General features: G+C 31.7%; 1 protein-coding gene across 4 annotated transcripts in view; it reads right to left on the reverse strand.

Moving 5' to 3' along the window:
* Positions 1-16,017, reverse strand: part of LOC106470443 (neuroligin-4, X-linked-like) — a 94,707-nt gene that overhangs the window by 54,637 nt on the left and 24,053 nt on the right. The window lies entirely within an intron of this gene.

Below are 16,017 nucleotides of genomic sequence, written 5' to 3' on the forward strand. Positions count from 1 at the left end.
TTCATAAATGGTTCTTATATAATCATAAACAATCACAAGCTTTTGTAAGATTATCAAATGGAAACGCAACACATTAAATTAGTTCGCTGTACATGTTTAACGTGATTCAAACCTTCCTTATGCTTGATAATGGCGTGCAATTCGAAGGCTCGATCATGCAATTCTCTTCCAAAACTAATTTATTTGATGCTATTTAGATGGTGTTTAAAATAGGCAGTTAAACTTTCATAGAACTTCAGCTATATAAATCTTTGTTTCCTATCATAAATATTGTAATACCAAAAGATAATTAATTTCTCCAAATAGCATCGCTTTATCTTTAGTCATCAGTTAGCAGCTAGTGGGGTTAACAGATTTCATTTTGAAATATACAAACGAATGATTCTTTTCTTCTATTTTTGAAAAAAATAAGTAAATAAAATGCAAAACTGTCTATCAAAATACTAGGAAAGCAATCAAATATTGACAAAGTTAACCGTCTATGTTGTCAATGTAAATAAACTCCATTTTTTACTTTGTGAAAACAAACTATTAAATCATGTTCTTAGTCTAACGATTTGGTTAAGAAATTTCGAATGAAGAAAAAGTAGAGAAATTCATGAAAATTAAGACAATGTCGTTGTCGTAGGAAACAACTAGAACATAATGAAAATTATATAGAATTAACGTCTAGTCATGTGCATAATTTTCGAAATAAGAATAAATAACAGATAAACCTTATTAACTAGATTTACTAGCATGCTTTATAAGCTTTGGCTCGTTTATTAGTAATGCAGTTTTGATCACATGTTAGCAATAGAGAACCTTTGAAAAACAACAAGAAATACACATGGCATTACTTTAACAGTACATATATTAATGACCATATTATAAAATATAATATCAGAAATTGCAAAGAAAGAAATCAGTAATAATAGCTTTTGTAGATCAAACAACCATTTTCTCCAAATAAAGCATATAATTGGATTTTTATCCTTCTTCAGGTTCATCTAAACTAAAAACCAACACATCTGATATCTAATGAGATCTCCCTATTTTTCGTTGACTTACTATATCCTCACATAGACAAGTCAGAATATTGGTAAGAACACTTTTTCTCCGGGGAGGAAGATATTTTTAATCAGCAATATATCATTTCTATATTCATCACTTCGTACATTAAAAGATAACGTATTTGATTCAGATGAATTCACATGAGAGTTTAAAAGCATCTGTTGAAAAAAAAAATAGTATGATTAATTAATCGTAATATTTTTCTAGAAAAAAGATTTTTTTTTTTCCAAAAGATTAAATACTGTTTAAATCTATTCCGTCCTCCAGAGCGTGACTAAACTAGAAATGTACGAAACGATGTGATAATATTAGACGTTTTTATTCGTTTTCAAATGATAAATAAACATAATTACATTTTCATCTGAGTAAATTAATGTAAAACATATCAATATTTATAATGGCTTTACTTGCCATAAAGATGCTCCGTATTAGTGTAAACAACATTAAATAAATTAAATCTGAGAGCCAGGAAAATCTGAGGCCATTAACACAACCTAACTTAGAAATTACATATATATATATTAAAAGCTACGTATAACTCGAGTACGATACAAGTATTACTTATTATGTACAAACTCTTTTATCTAATATATATACCCATACACACACACACACATATATATATATATAGATAGGTTCAATGTTTCTTAAACGAGAAATATAAAATTTTGATTATATTGAATACATCTGAATTATTTACCTTTTTTACGCAGATAGTTAAAAACCTTAGGACTGATCTCACCCACATACGTTTTGCCTGGACAGGGAAAATAATGTTTCGTATGTATGATATATCAGATTTGAGAAACAAAAACGAATCTTTTACGGCCATTTATTAAGTTCCTGTTGTATTATAGCATAAAGCTACACAAGAGGCTATCTGTGCTTTGTTCACCGCTGGGAAATAAACGCCGAATTTTGAATTGTAAGACCATAAACTTACCGCTGACCCACTGGGGGATCAATCACGAGGAGCACACATGGCAGAGAAAAAAGTCTTTGATTTTACCTATTAGTTTAAGCAACTAATCTCCTAATAATAACTGTTTACATTTTCTAACGGTAGTCCGGAGGTGGGCCTGCCTTAAGTTTACGGACTTACAGCGCTAAAATCCCCGATTCGATTTCTCGCGGTGGACAGAACGTAAATAGCCAATTATGTTGCTTTGCGCTTGAACAACAACGAAATGAAATGTTTTAGCAGTAAATAAATATATAAAATTATAAGTTTATTAACCTAGAACTTGTCAATTAAAGTTTCTAGCAATGTATATTTGAAAACAAAATATATGTTAAAGGTTAAGTAGAGGTTGGTTCTTTTGGCTGTGTGTGTATCTAAAGATTTATAAATTAAAATAATAAAAATACACATATTACAAAACAATAAAATACCGAAATATTCAATTGTAATCTGTATTGAGACCTATCATATCTTGTACAATGTAACTATTTATTCACGCTCCTTCCACTTTAAAAACACCCAGTGGGTCAGCGGATGCACAGTCCTATATTCTGGGTTTCTATCCTCTTTGTGGACGTAGCGTTGAGGGTATGTTGCTCAGCTTTGTGATAAAACAAAACGAACATTAAAAATGTTTAAATAAAAGACCGTATAGAAAAATAAATTATACATCTTTATTGAAGGTGACAGTTAGCACCTTTATTAACGTTTATTCAGTTTCATCAAACATTTGATTAACTCACAGGGAAGGTAACTGGATAAAGGGAGGTTTCGCCTTCAGCTACTTAGAGGGCGTTATAAAATATATTTTATTATATTATTTTATGAACTTTTGAACAATGATAGCGATAAAAATCAAGGATTGATTTTATGATATTCTACTTTGTTTCTCTTCTCTACAAAGAAAAACGCTATCGTTTTTAATATTATGTAAGTTTGTACAAGTACTTTACTTAACTTATAATAGTAATACAATTATCGTCCGATTAAATTTCTATTGTTTCAACTTTTTGTTGTTCCATAAGCGAGAGAAATGTGTTCAGTTGTTGTTGAAGAGTTCTCGACGTGACCAGGATTTAAAGCTTCTCACTCAGCTTACAAAGAAAAGAAAAACGTGCTTGTGATGTCAAATGTTGTGCTTTTCATTCACCACGATGGTTTCCCAGTAAACTGAATATTAAATCAAATACTTTCTTTCAATTTTTCTAGCAATAATTATTTTAAGTTTTTCTTTGCATATGTTATTGAATAGTTTAAAAAAATATGTACATACATACCAGTAAAAAGTTTAACGTAGATGAACAAATGAATATTAAGTGACTACAACTCAGCTGTTTGGTGATTCTTATGTTTAATATCGTATTCTTTTTTTACTCCTCTTAATTGATTGGAGAGTTTTTTTAATAAAATTTTGCGATACCATTAAAAGAAACGAAAGTTTTAAGAAATTTAAAGTTTGTTTCTATATGCATTATATTGAGCAATACATTTAAATTTGTACACCAAGTACAGGTATGCAATTATTATTATTTTTTTTTTTTCATTTGCGAAACATAGTCTGTTCTATCGACCCTTTCCTTCAGCAATAATAACCATATACACAAAAACATAATAAGCTACTATATTTTACATATTCGACCATGAACTTTTTGTATATATAGGAAGTACGAAAACAGACGCATGTTTAGGGTAGAGAGTGAATTGAGGAAACCTTTTCTTATCGATCGTTCCCTCATTTGCATGGTTCGTTTCCAAAGTGATAGAAAACCTTTGATAATACTGCGCCAGCTGCCTCAAATTATTGCCTATGGGAGGAACATCTCTTGCACATATACATTATTTACGCTACCAGTTTGTGGCCATGCTCACCATGCTCACAGACCTAACTATAATCGTAAAAATATAAGCTTTAATACTGCAGCTTGCAAGCAGCCTTTAATAGGACCTTTAGTTTAAACTTCAAATATAAGCTCATTGAAAAGCCTTATGGCTCATTTGTTTCATATTTATTTGACACTTCACGTATAACATTAATTTATCTTGCATCATGATTCAAAAACGAAAATTGACCCTACATTTAGGTGATAATTTACACACATCCCCGAAAGAGAACAGAGGAATGTGAAGAAAAATGAAAAAGAGATTTTTAAGATCTATCAAACCGAAAACAATACTATATACAGTTTCAGTGAAAAAATAGCCATGAAATATCTGAAACCGAAAGAAAACTATCTCTTAACATCATACGAACAGTGGAAATAATACCTAGTGGGCCACAGCAACTCTCTGTTAACTACACTAATTTATGAGGGACTATTAACATGATCAAGTTTACAAAACGAAGTCTCCTAAACTGAATCGCCTTCAACAACGGATCAACTCATCATTTTAGATCTCCTGTGTGGGAAAGTGTGCAGGTCAATTGTCGATAGATGTCACTGACACACTGTAAGAAAAACAACAGCAACAACCGTATTTTAACAATGAAACCACTGTAAAAAACATTACAATAACACACCGTAATTTTACTTTACGTTTAGTTTACTGCCAAATATCGATGTCAAGATCATTCTTGTTTTCTTTAGGTTGTTATGTTATATTGACTTCATTTTACTTATGCTTTGTCACTAACAACCCTGCTGCCAATGTTTCCACAGTTAAATACGGTAACATTTTGAACAATGCATACATTGATAATATTTGTAAACATATTGGAAGTTTGTGATGTTTAACCTATTCTATAATTGTGTAAGTGCAGCAGGAAGAAAAGTTTGTTGTATTACTTATTGTGTCAGTTATGTTTTATCGTAAAACAATTGTATCAGACTTATTTGAATTTTTTAACATTACAGTCTTTATTTGGTCCGTGAAGATTAATTTACGATAGTATTTCATCCACACTATGTCTGATTTCGCAGTGAATATGAAGGACAAAATGTGGTTGAAACACTAATATACACTATTATTCAAGGAAAATCCACAATAGATTAAATAAAGAATACAGTGTTAAAAGATATAATAAGCCTATTATTTTTTTCTGATAACATATATTTGATTCAAATCACATTTTGCCAGCAGTGTCTTTCATACGTCCTCCAGTGCGTAGATGGTAAGTTTACAGAGTTACAACGCTAAAATTCGGGGTTAGGTTCCCCATGGTGTACAGAATACAGAGAGCTCATTGTTTGGCTTTTCACAAAAACACACAAACAATGTTCACACTAAAATGCTTGCTGTTTCGTTTTTCTTATCAGGGTGTTTACCACGGAACTCTGTATATTATTATATATAAAAAGTAATTTCGATCCGTTTCTTTAACTGAAAACCAATAAATTTATGTTTAAAATGATTAAAAACATAAATTTGATTACAAGTTAATTAGGTCATTTTCTCAACACTTTTTTTCAAAAATACTTCTCAATTACATAGAAATAAATGTTGTATTTCAATAAGAATGAGAATAAATGTTCTGATATATACTCTAATAAGTGTTCTGCTGTATACTCTAATAAGTGTTCTGCTGTATACTCTAATAAATGTTCTGCTGTATACTCTAATAAATGTTCTGCTGTATACTCTAATAAGTGTTCTGCTGTATACTCTAATAAATGTTCTGCTGTATACTCTAATAAGTGTTCTGCTGTATACTCTAATAAGTGTTCTGCTGTATAGTCTAATAAGTGTTCTGCTGTATAGTCTAATAAGTGTTCTGCTGTATATTCTACACGATCTGTTTGTTTGTTTGTAATTAAGCACAAAGCTACACAATGGGCTATCTGTGCTCTGCCCACCACGGGTATCGAAACCCGGATTCTAGCGTTGTAAGTCCGCAGACATACCGCTGTGCTGCTGGAGGGGGGGGGGTTCTACACGATCGGGGTAAATTTGAAGTTCTGCTCACGAGTGTTCACCAAATACATGAGACTTTTTAAACAGTTTACATACCAATCTTTATCACAGTAAACGCTACTAAAGGTAACCTTGTCTCAATTTAGGATATATATATATACAGTAAGTTTGTTTGTTTTAGCGAAAAGCCACACAATGGGCCATTAGCTCTTTGTCCACTTCATGGAATCGAGCCCCGGAGTTTAGCGTTGTAATACGTACTTACCGACGATGTATAGTATAAAATTATGGTAGTAAATCATACTGGAATATAACACAAAGTTGGATAAACATAATCAGTTTTAACCTTTAATCTTCTCTGTTTTTGGTTGATAAGAGTTCTTTTGACTTTAATTTTTAAGACGATTTATTTTGTTCTTACGACAAAATTACTACTGAATAATTTATTACGTTATTGATCAAATACTCAAAGTTTTTTGCACATTCAATGTTTGCCACCATTTGTTGTTAAGTTTTGACATAGATGGCAGTTTTCTCTTTAAATTCACTAATTTATTATGTGATTTTTTAGCAAAAATGATTAATAAAATGTATCATTACTTTAGATATAAGGCATAGATTATCTATCACGCCGAAACTAACAAAGTGTGAAAAAGTTTAAAACGTAAAAGAGGTTGCTGACAGAACACAATAAATGAGCTAATAATTTGAAAAGCCAATCCTACTAAGTTTTTTAGTGAGAAGTGTGCATCAGTAGCTTCCTTGTCTGTTTTGGTGTTACAATTACTAGCAGTCTTACTGTGAGATTAAATCTTGTTCCTCAAGAGATCACACGATCAAACGAAAGGAAGAGAGAGAGAGGACACATTAAATAAGGAATGCTCACTGGTGGGGATTTCTTTGGGTCGATACAGCTTCTCAGGCGTAGGTCACAATAAAGTTAGCACTCAATTCTCCATCTCTACTTAGTTGAAACGTCCCTATTTATAGAAGAGTTGCAACGCGGAGAGAGTTACTGTTGATATTCAAATTTCAATCAGTTATGCGTTGTTTCTTTTGTACCTTTTAACCCGTGACGAAAAGCTGTTCATCATTGTGAAAGTTAAGAACTAAATGAATCTTTTGTTATGATATTCCTCACTGTATAAAGTTTTTTACACTGAATATTTACATTTCATTGTTACGCAGTATTTCCGATACCTGATTTTTTTTTATAATGCTATATGCGTACAGAAATATTTCCGATAGTTCGTCGTTGCACGATTGTGCCTGTACAAAACATGTCTATGATAACCTCATTGTTTCACAACGTTGTATATATCAAATGTTTTCTTCATAACATTGTTCGGTACATGTAAACGTTTTTAACTATACTATACTGTTTCACAAATGTTACATGTATTGAATGTCACCACACTTTATTGTTCTACAATAAAAGAAAATTATGCTGCACGGAAAAACTAAATCCTATAAAATGTTCACATTTTATAGTAGTTTTCATGAATAATATCCTGTTTCAAAACTAATTTATGAAGTGGAACCAAAAACAGATAAAACTAGGAGTCATAAAGTATCAGCAAAAGCTTTAGCGAACAACACTAGCACTATATCTTCTGCATAAGGATTTTTTACTACTTATAACTTTTGTAGTAAAACTAAAAAAACAATATATGAGCAAAATATGAAAACAAAAAAGAGATCTTATACGACAAAATGTACAGGAAATCTTGTGAATAAAATATCTCGATAACAGATCCAGAAAAAGTATAAAAAAATATTGAGGTCGAAAGAAGTTAAAACTGAAGCTCTAAAAATTATAAATGAATTTCGTGGACATGCAAAAAAATCTATTAGCAGAATTTTTCATTTATTTCAAAATTATATTAAAGACATTAACTGAGAAAAATGAAATACTTTTAATAATGAACTCTTCGACTTAAGAAATAGAATATCACAATACTTAGTATCACAATAGTATCGCATAACCAGAATCCCATTGTATTTTTGACTTAATGATGATTATAGCTTCTCTTTTTGCAGTTAAAAGTTCATATTTTTTACGTACTTTCCTGTTTAGCATTATAGAATTAGCAATTCCTTTGCGAGCAATGATGAATATACAAATTCAACAAGGCGTTTACCAGTATGTTTTTTTTTGTCTAAGAATATTCACACACTTAGAATATACTGAATTTCAACAATGTCTCCCTTCCTTTAGTACGATGAAAATTACAAATTATTAAAAAAAATATAAAATAAAATAATTTCTATTAGTTTGTGATTTCTTCCTTATATCTCCACGGTTTTCTATGTTTTAGTGTTTTTTTTTGCAAAACCGATAATCCGGCATTTCTTCTTGATGAGAGCATAAGCTATTATTTTTCTGCAAATGGTTTCCACGAAGCTGACTTCCAATTGGTAAAAATCTTTACGATTCATCAGGAGCATCGATGTATCAACGCTTTGATACTGAGCTGGCTGTATTTGAGCATATCTGTTTTTTTTTATTATTATTCAACCCTGGGTTGTTAACTCTCTTCACGTGGCTAATCTTCTAATTAAAAAAAAAATCGTCGCATAAAAAATACTTAAACTGAAAGTGAATAAGCATAACAGAACTAACGACTTCATATTTTAAATAGTACCATCATAGTAATGCGATGTACTATAAGATTTTATAAGAGTAATTTTAATAAAGATTGTCAAAGATTATTGTTTATACATTTGCTTAAAAACTACTTATTAAACCTTGATTTCTAATAATTGCTCAGCTTCTAATAAACTTGTAATCTGCTTGTTTATTGCTGTTTTTTAAAAAGATTGCAAAGTTGTTTTTTATATATAGAGTTTTTGGATGAATTACCAAGCATTGCTGACATTTCGAAATATATACTTGTTGACATTGTAGTTGTTATGAGATGAAGGAAAACCAAGAAGATACAACACGTATACAAATAAAGATTGAAAATTTATTATAAACACTACGTACTGCAAGTAAAACAAATTTCAATACCGTTCGAAGCACTACCGTACAGTTACTTAATTTTTCAGAACGTTATTAGTATCTTACCATTTAACTATCCCGGTTTTATAATTCGTATTATTGAGGTTTATATCAAGGCAAATCATCAAAATAGGTGTATGATATGAATTTTAAATGTACTTTATTACTTTTTTATTTTTACATATATAGTTTCAGATATAGCAAAAACTCTATCCAACTCAGACGATATGCACCTTAGAGAAAACCATGCCAACGTAATCAAGTGAGTTACAAGAGAGTGGTTAAGAATACTATTAAACCCGTGCAAGTATAACTATTGTAATATATATATATTTATAATCAGACCAAATGTAACTTCCTTTACTGTTAGTGATCAAAAACAAATTATAAAGATTTTTTTCCTTCGAGTTTTTTTCTTATATTTTTCATTTTTATATATAGAGTGATTGGTGTCCGTTTCGTAGCTATACCATTTTTTGGAACACTTCCAACACAACTTGTATCTTTTCACAATGTTACTATACTTCAAAGATATCGAACAACATTATATCTTAAATCACGTGATTTCTAACTAATCTATATACTATTATATAAACATTGGTGTACATAACATAATTTAGTGCATAAAAAATTAATTAATTTTATTATGCTCCATGTTATTGAACAATAATTTGCCATAACGTAGATTGATTCAATGCTCTTAAAAAAATAAAATTATCCTGGTGATGTTTGCCAATAAAATCACTTCCTTTCATCTTATTTAACGTATTACTGGAAAAATCAAAATTTATGTTTAATTCCCCTCCAACTCTTTATATAATTCCCAAACTTTATCCTACATATCACCCATCACTTTTGTTTCTGTATCATTATCTTATCGTTTCTGCCTGACTGCCATCCACATCCATAGTTTTGAATTTTTATAGCAAGCCTTACAGGCGTTACAATTTTTTTTCTTTTTCTTCACTACCTATCATGATCACTAGTTCTCATTATTCGAGTTTCTCCAGTACGGAAGCAAGAAGAAATAGCTCCGCTAGTTCATATAAAACCTGCAATTCCAAATAAAAAGTTCTTTTCTGCAATAATTCAGGGCTGGTGATAAAAGTTGCGTTTCGTGAAATCAGTCTAATCCAGAAGAGCAGACCGAGAGGAAAAAACAACAACAACAAGAAAAAAAAAACTAATCGTTTCCAACTTATTTTATATATCTAATAGAAAACGTTATGCACAAACATACAGATGCTATTCTCATTCTGTAGTTCTTAACTTGTTAGACTACTGTAATCGCTAACATTAATTTCGTACATTTTTTTTAAAAAACTGCTCCATGTTGTCGTCTATTACTGTTTCTTTTTCTGATTTGTAAAATAGATTTAATTTTTTGCTTCTAATTGCAACTTCATGCCTCCATAACTCTTAAGAGGTCTTTATTTCTATGTGAGTTATACTTTTTCTTCCCATGACGCTCTTTCAATTACTATATCGATTTGCAGTTTTGTTTGCATTAAGTTTTTCTTAATCAAAATTTTTTATACACTTACCTTCTCCATTTTCCTGTCGTATTAAAAAGATTTTGAAGCCTTTTATTTTTGAAACCCAGCTTCATAACTATAGAGATGTTAAATGTTCGATGCCTTATTTAATGATTCAGCCTTATGTTCCTGTTTTTTATACTGTAATATTCGGTGTGCAGTAGCAAAGAAAATACGTTTGGAATTGAAATTTTCAATCTCAGCATTACCTCAGGAAAACGTGAGGTAAATGGCAACATCAAAGATTCTCAATCCATTATTGCCATCCCTAAATATGAGCTACTTGATCAGAGTGAAGATAATCAGCTAGTAGCACCTGCCGCCACAAGAGCTTTGACCGGGTCTTTGAACCAAATAACAGAACTGACTGTCACTTTTATAACTTGTCCTCAGCTAGAAGTGGAGAGCGCATTCTGCAGCATCATAGCTCGAACTTTGGACTCTACTCCACTGCCCATCATGCTAACCACTAAGCACGCCCTCAAAAACTTATGAAGTCATTCGGTTTCACCATCTTGAACAACCGATATTGCAAACTCATAATTTCCCGTACACACAAAAACATGTTGTAAAATAACTGGAAACCATTATTAAACTTATTCAATCCATTATGATGTCAAATTGGAAAGGACACAACCTAAACGGAAGGTTCAGTTCACTACATTAATTTTAATATAAATATTTATATCATTTATATCACATTATACTTTTAGGTTTTCGTTAATATTACAGACTATGTACTTTATATTATGTAAGGGTAAATTTTCTTATAGTTACTCAGCCTTCATATATTTCTTCTTTAGCAGCTGCCATTCCTTTCTACATGTTGTATAGAAAAAAATTATTAAACCTATCAAGGTTTTTGATGGTTTCTGCCAACCTATCTATTTATAAAGTAAAACTGTGAAAAATATCACGAAGATCTCGGTAAAGAAACGAACAGGAATGTGCATCCTGCTCTGTTCTAACTGGTAACAAAAACATCAATAATGAATCCCAAAAATAAATGGAAAATTCCTAATGCTGTAATTCTATCGATCATTAAGTGCTTCTTCTTCCTTTTTAAGTCAATTTTCATTTAGCTTAGCTAGGATTTGCTTTCCACCAGCATCTGTAAACTATTGCATAGTATATGTTACTCGCACAGAACACGTCTTTTCATATGCAAATCAAAGATCCACCTTCTGAATTACAATTTTTGTTACCACGAAAGTTTTTTTACGAAATTCGATTTGGTTTTCAGTTGACGGCATATTTATGATATTCCACTCAGTCACAAATACTTTTATTTATTGTGCATCAAAGCTCAGTATATATATACACACGCTGAATTTATTACAGTTGAGCCTAGCTGCTTGGAAGTACGGGGGTAGCAGATATTTTGTTTTCTGACTATTGCAGAGTAAGCATCTTTTTACACTTGACATATACTTTCAATTGCTATAATCACATTGAACATCAGGTTAATTTTTCGGAAAACTTAAAATAAGATAGATTTAGTCTGTGGTCTATCTTTCGAAATGCATGCGCCAGACTTTACATAACAACAGATGATTTCGTAGTGTTGAGTTGGCAGATAAAACATTCTTGTTACTTAGAATTAATTTGAACAAAAAATGTGTTCTCTTCTTTTCGTACTCTTAGACGTAAAGAATATTTCAAGTCAAGATACATGTGCACATATTTACAGAGATACTGTAAGGCTCCGTCTTTTTTGTTTGATATTTTCAATACGAACTGCACGTTAAGCAACGCATATGATAAATGGCCAGGTCAGAGACCCATAAGGTTCAAACATAACATAAACAATTCTGAACAGAAACGTATAGCGAGATTGACTGTTGCGGTTATATTGTGCTAAAAGCTGAAAATGCGGACCATGTTCAGTGGCTTATTGTGGACTTTCAGTTATGCAACCCTGCACGATAACCAATAGGCCACATCTAACCATCGTGAGAATTCACACTTTTGTTAACTTACCAATGAAAACATGTTATTCGTTCTTGCTTCACATTTTCTAATTACTGGGTTGATATGTCTTAAGTAATTCAACATAAACAGATACACTTTATTGTAGTACAAGTAACTAAGGGCGGCAATGAACGGTATAAAATATCTTACAAAGAACGGTTGCATAAGACTCTCCATAGATTCATTGCACTGTGATCTTGGTTATTGTATTGTAACATACATGCAACGAAACTTGTTCACATGAAGTTGCTACACAATAAAAAAGTCTTAATGTAGTAGACATGTTACGGAGCATTTGACATCGTCTGGCAACACGATACCGGTGTGTTTTAAAATAATAGTGGTGACGTCACATACATTTACTTGAGCAGCCTTTATTGTATTTGGCATTATTAGATCCCTAATATACTATTAAAATTTTGACTTTATAAGCAGTTGTGAGGAGCAACTTTATGGCCTTGTGTTACTATTTTGGACTTTTAATATGGAATTAACGATTGTGTTTCTATATGATAGCTATCACTTCTTGTTAAATCATATTTATACATTGAAATTAAATCCGTCATATAGAAGCACATACTATTGATGTCACTAATTTTTAAGTTGTAAAATAACACAGCCATAGCCATTAAAACGTCGTTCGGAAGTTTAAGAAACGCTTGTAATTCAGGTACCATGCAATTTCAGACAATAAATCATTTTAGAACTATAATAGAAGACAGGTAAGTCGATAGAATATTATATATTTGGTTATTTCTCTCTAAATGCCTGAGCAAAGATGATGAATTGGGGAACCAAGCTTAACGCATGAGAAAATGCTTGAAAGGGCTTCGAGAGAAATATTATAAAACGCCTTGTTCAATTCACAATACACATGCACAAAATATTATTCCAAAACGAACACAATCTACAAAACAAGAGCCTCTGAACGCTTTGTGGAAAACGCATACGATATATGTGCAGCGAAAAGAAAAATATGAGAGGCCCGATTGAGTCCACAGAACGTGCGCGCCTTATGGATGAATTTAAAATCGAAAGTGCATAAATCCAAGTTAGGCCGATATTCATGTAGAGTCCTGAAAATACATGGAATATCACTTCAAACAGGGAATGGCTGGTCAAACTATGAATGTTTGTTAAACCTCCGATTTGTTATTCGATATATTACAAAAAAATTGTCAATCCTTTCAAAAAGCAGCAACTGGATGGAGATAAGATCTGCTTATAAGAAAACACAGATGTCTCAGTCCATTTACTTGTTCACCTTGTAGGATAAGCCCCACTTGACGGTAAAAATATTATTCATAATCAAAATAGCAGACCCGTATTCCAAAACAATATTTCAGAAAAGCGCTTAGAAGTTTGTTTATATGTGTTGTTATTCGAAATAAAAGTTTTTGGTTGTTGCTAGTTGCTTTAAGATATTTTCATACAAGGTCTTATTTTGTTTATAATGTAGTATTTTTGTGAAAGTAACTTGTGAGTTATAACCAGAAATTCAGTTTTTGATGCCTTGGATGGTACTTAGAAAACACTTAGTAAAATCACATTTCAAGAAACCAGAATACCTTCAAGTTACTGTGATATTCCCAAAAGATAAGACGAAGACTTCTGAAATCTTACTTTAAAACTTACGGCTCAGTTCTCAATGTATTTTTACTCTGTAAATTTTGAACTTACATTTCTTATGAGTAGACCAACGTTTTGGACTTATGTCTTCAACATTACGAGTAAAAGGAGAAATGGCAGAAAATGTTATGCAGGATTAATATTAAATTTCCAACTTTGATTGAGCCGAAGAAGGAAAACGAGTACAACGTAAGAACAAAGTAAAAAAAACATATTTGTTATTCACACAAATCAAATAGTCGAGTGTGAAAGACAACAGACAGCGGTACTCTCTTCTGTCGAAAGTTCTCTCTATGAAGTAGATGCGAATCTGAAAGAAATCTGAAGAGAATCTGACTGAAAGTAAGAAAGCTGACAACTCTAAAGGGAAATAACACCATATCGTTCATAGCACCTATGATACCCATGTCTTTGGTTATTTCATAAGTAGCAATAAGTGTCGCTAAATCTCTACACCGTTGATTTCGCTAGAGAAACTACCGTATTTGCTCCAATATAATGCGCAATTTTTCCTTCCAAGTACCTGTGCATTGTATTCGCGCACGTTCAATTTTGTTAGGTATTTCACTAGAAGCTACCACCGCAAATCATTAAAGCATCATTATAGGTTTCAAAAAATGTTGCATATCCAATGCAATGGATGAGACGGATGATGACATCAGAAGAGGATGAAGCAAAGCTTCAAGGAAGTAAGTACGATGAATCCAATGGTAGCGATGACGAAGATTTATTTATTTATTTTAGCTTAGTGTATTACCGTATATAAACTTTGTAAAATTTGCACGTAAAAAATTTCAATACAGATTTCTAAAAATGTTTAATACATCGATAGTTGTTTACTGTACTTAGAAACTATTCAATACATTTTGTACAATTTCTGTATAAAAAAACACATTTTCTTCAATTTAACCTTTCAAAATTGGGTGTGCATTATATTCGGGCAAGTACGGTAATGAGACATTACTCTATAGACACCTTCCTTGGGATGTATTGAGTGGTACAAAACGAGAATAATCTATGGCCATAAATAACTAGAATACCGTAGGTGAGCTGCACTGAGGTGAACAGACTTGTCCTCCCCTAATTCTAGTTTAAACTTTAAATCCAATTATATACAAGATAGTGTGCGATATATCAAAATGATTTTGAGAAAGCAAATCAGCAAGCTACGTAACAACCACAGCTGATATAAATTCACAATGGAATGGCATGTATCAAAACTATATACTGACATTGTTTGGAATTTTGTAGGTACTGTTATAGCAAATTTAGAATTTCCAAGGCAATGATAACCCTTGTATTTAACGTCATTGGAAATTAAAGGAACATGTATCAATTTGAGTATTTCAGGACCATCCAGAAAGAGACCTGCAACAAACCGTACTCCAGCCTTATTTAAAATAACGTTAGACGTCTTGTAACAGGTTAGAATCCACGAACAAGAAGGTTCTCCATCTAGAAAAGCGATACAAATTACGTGTGCAAAAATTGCTTCCAAGACATATAAGCTCAATCGTCACATACCTGAAGCAGCTGGAGAATGAAACGGCTATTAATACTATTCCATATGAATACATACTTATGTAGCACCAATGTGATCGGACTGTTGAAACGTTTGCTGGGAAACCTTCATTCTCCTATGCCAGATAAATTATGGAAAAATGCAGGGAGGAGGGTTTATAATTGTGTTTTAAACTCCCATGATTGAAGACACCGAAGTGCTTCACACCCTATCAACGTCTGTGAAAAATAAGTAAAAATTAGTGCAAATCTATGCTTGGAAATTATTATGAAGAAGCCTTTGTTAAACAGACTGAAGACACTAATTATCTGTAGGGAAGAGGACGACTTTTCCTCATGTTACATATTACAATTTATCCCGGACGAGTCTCCAAATTAGTACGTAATGTATTATAATTTCGAATAGCCTGAGACTGAGTTAAATGATAATCTATATACTACTAAAACTCTGAGATTGTTTGTTTGCTTGTCTGTAATTAAATACAGCACAAACT

This window comes from Limulus polyphemus, unplaced genomic scaffold (assembly GCF_000517525.1).
Source record: "Limulus polyphemus unplaced genomic scaffold, Limulus_polyphemus-2.1.2 Scaffold105, whole genome shotgun sequence".
Lineage (NCBI taxonomy): Eukaryota > Metazoa > Arthropoda > Merostomata > Xiphosura > Limulidae > Limulus > Limulus polyphemus.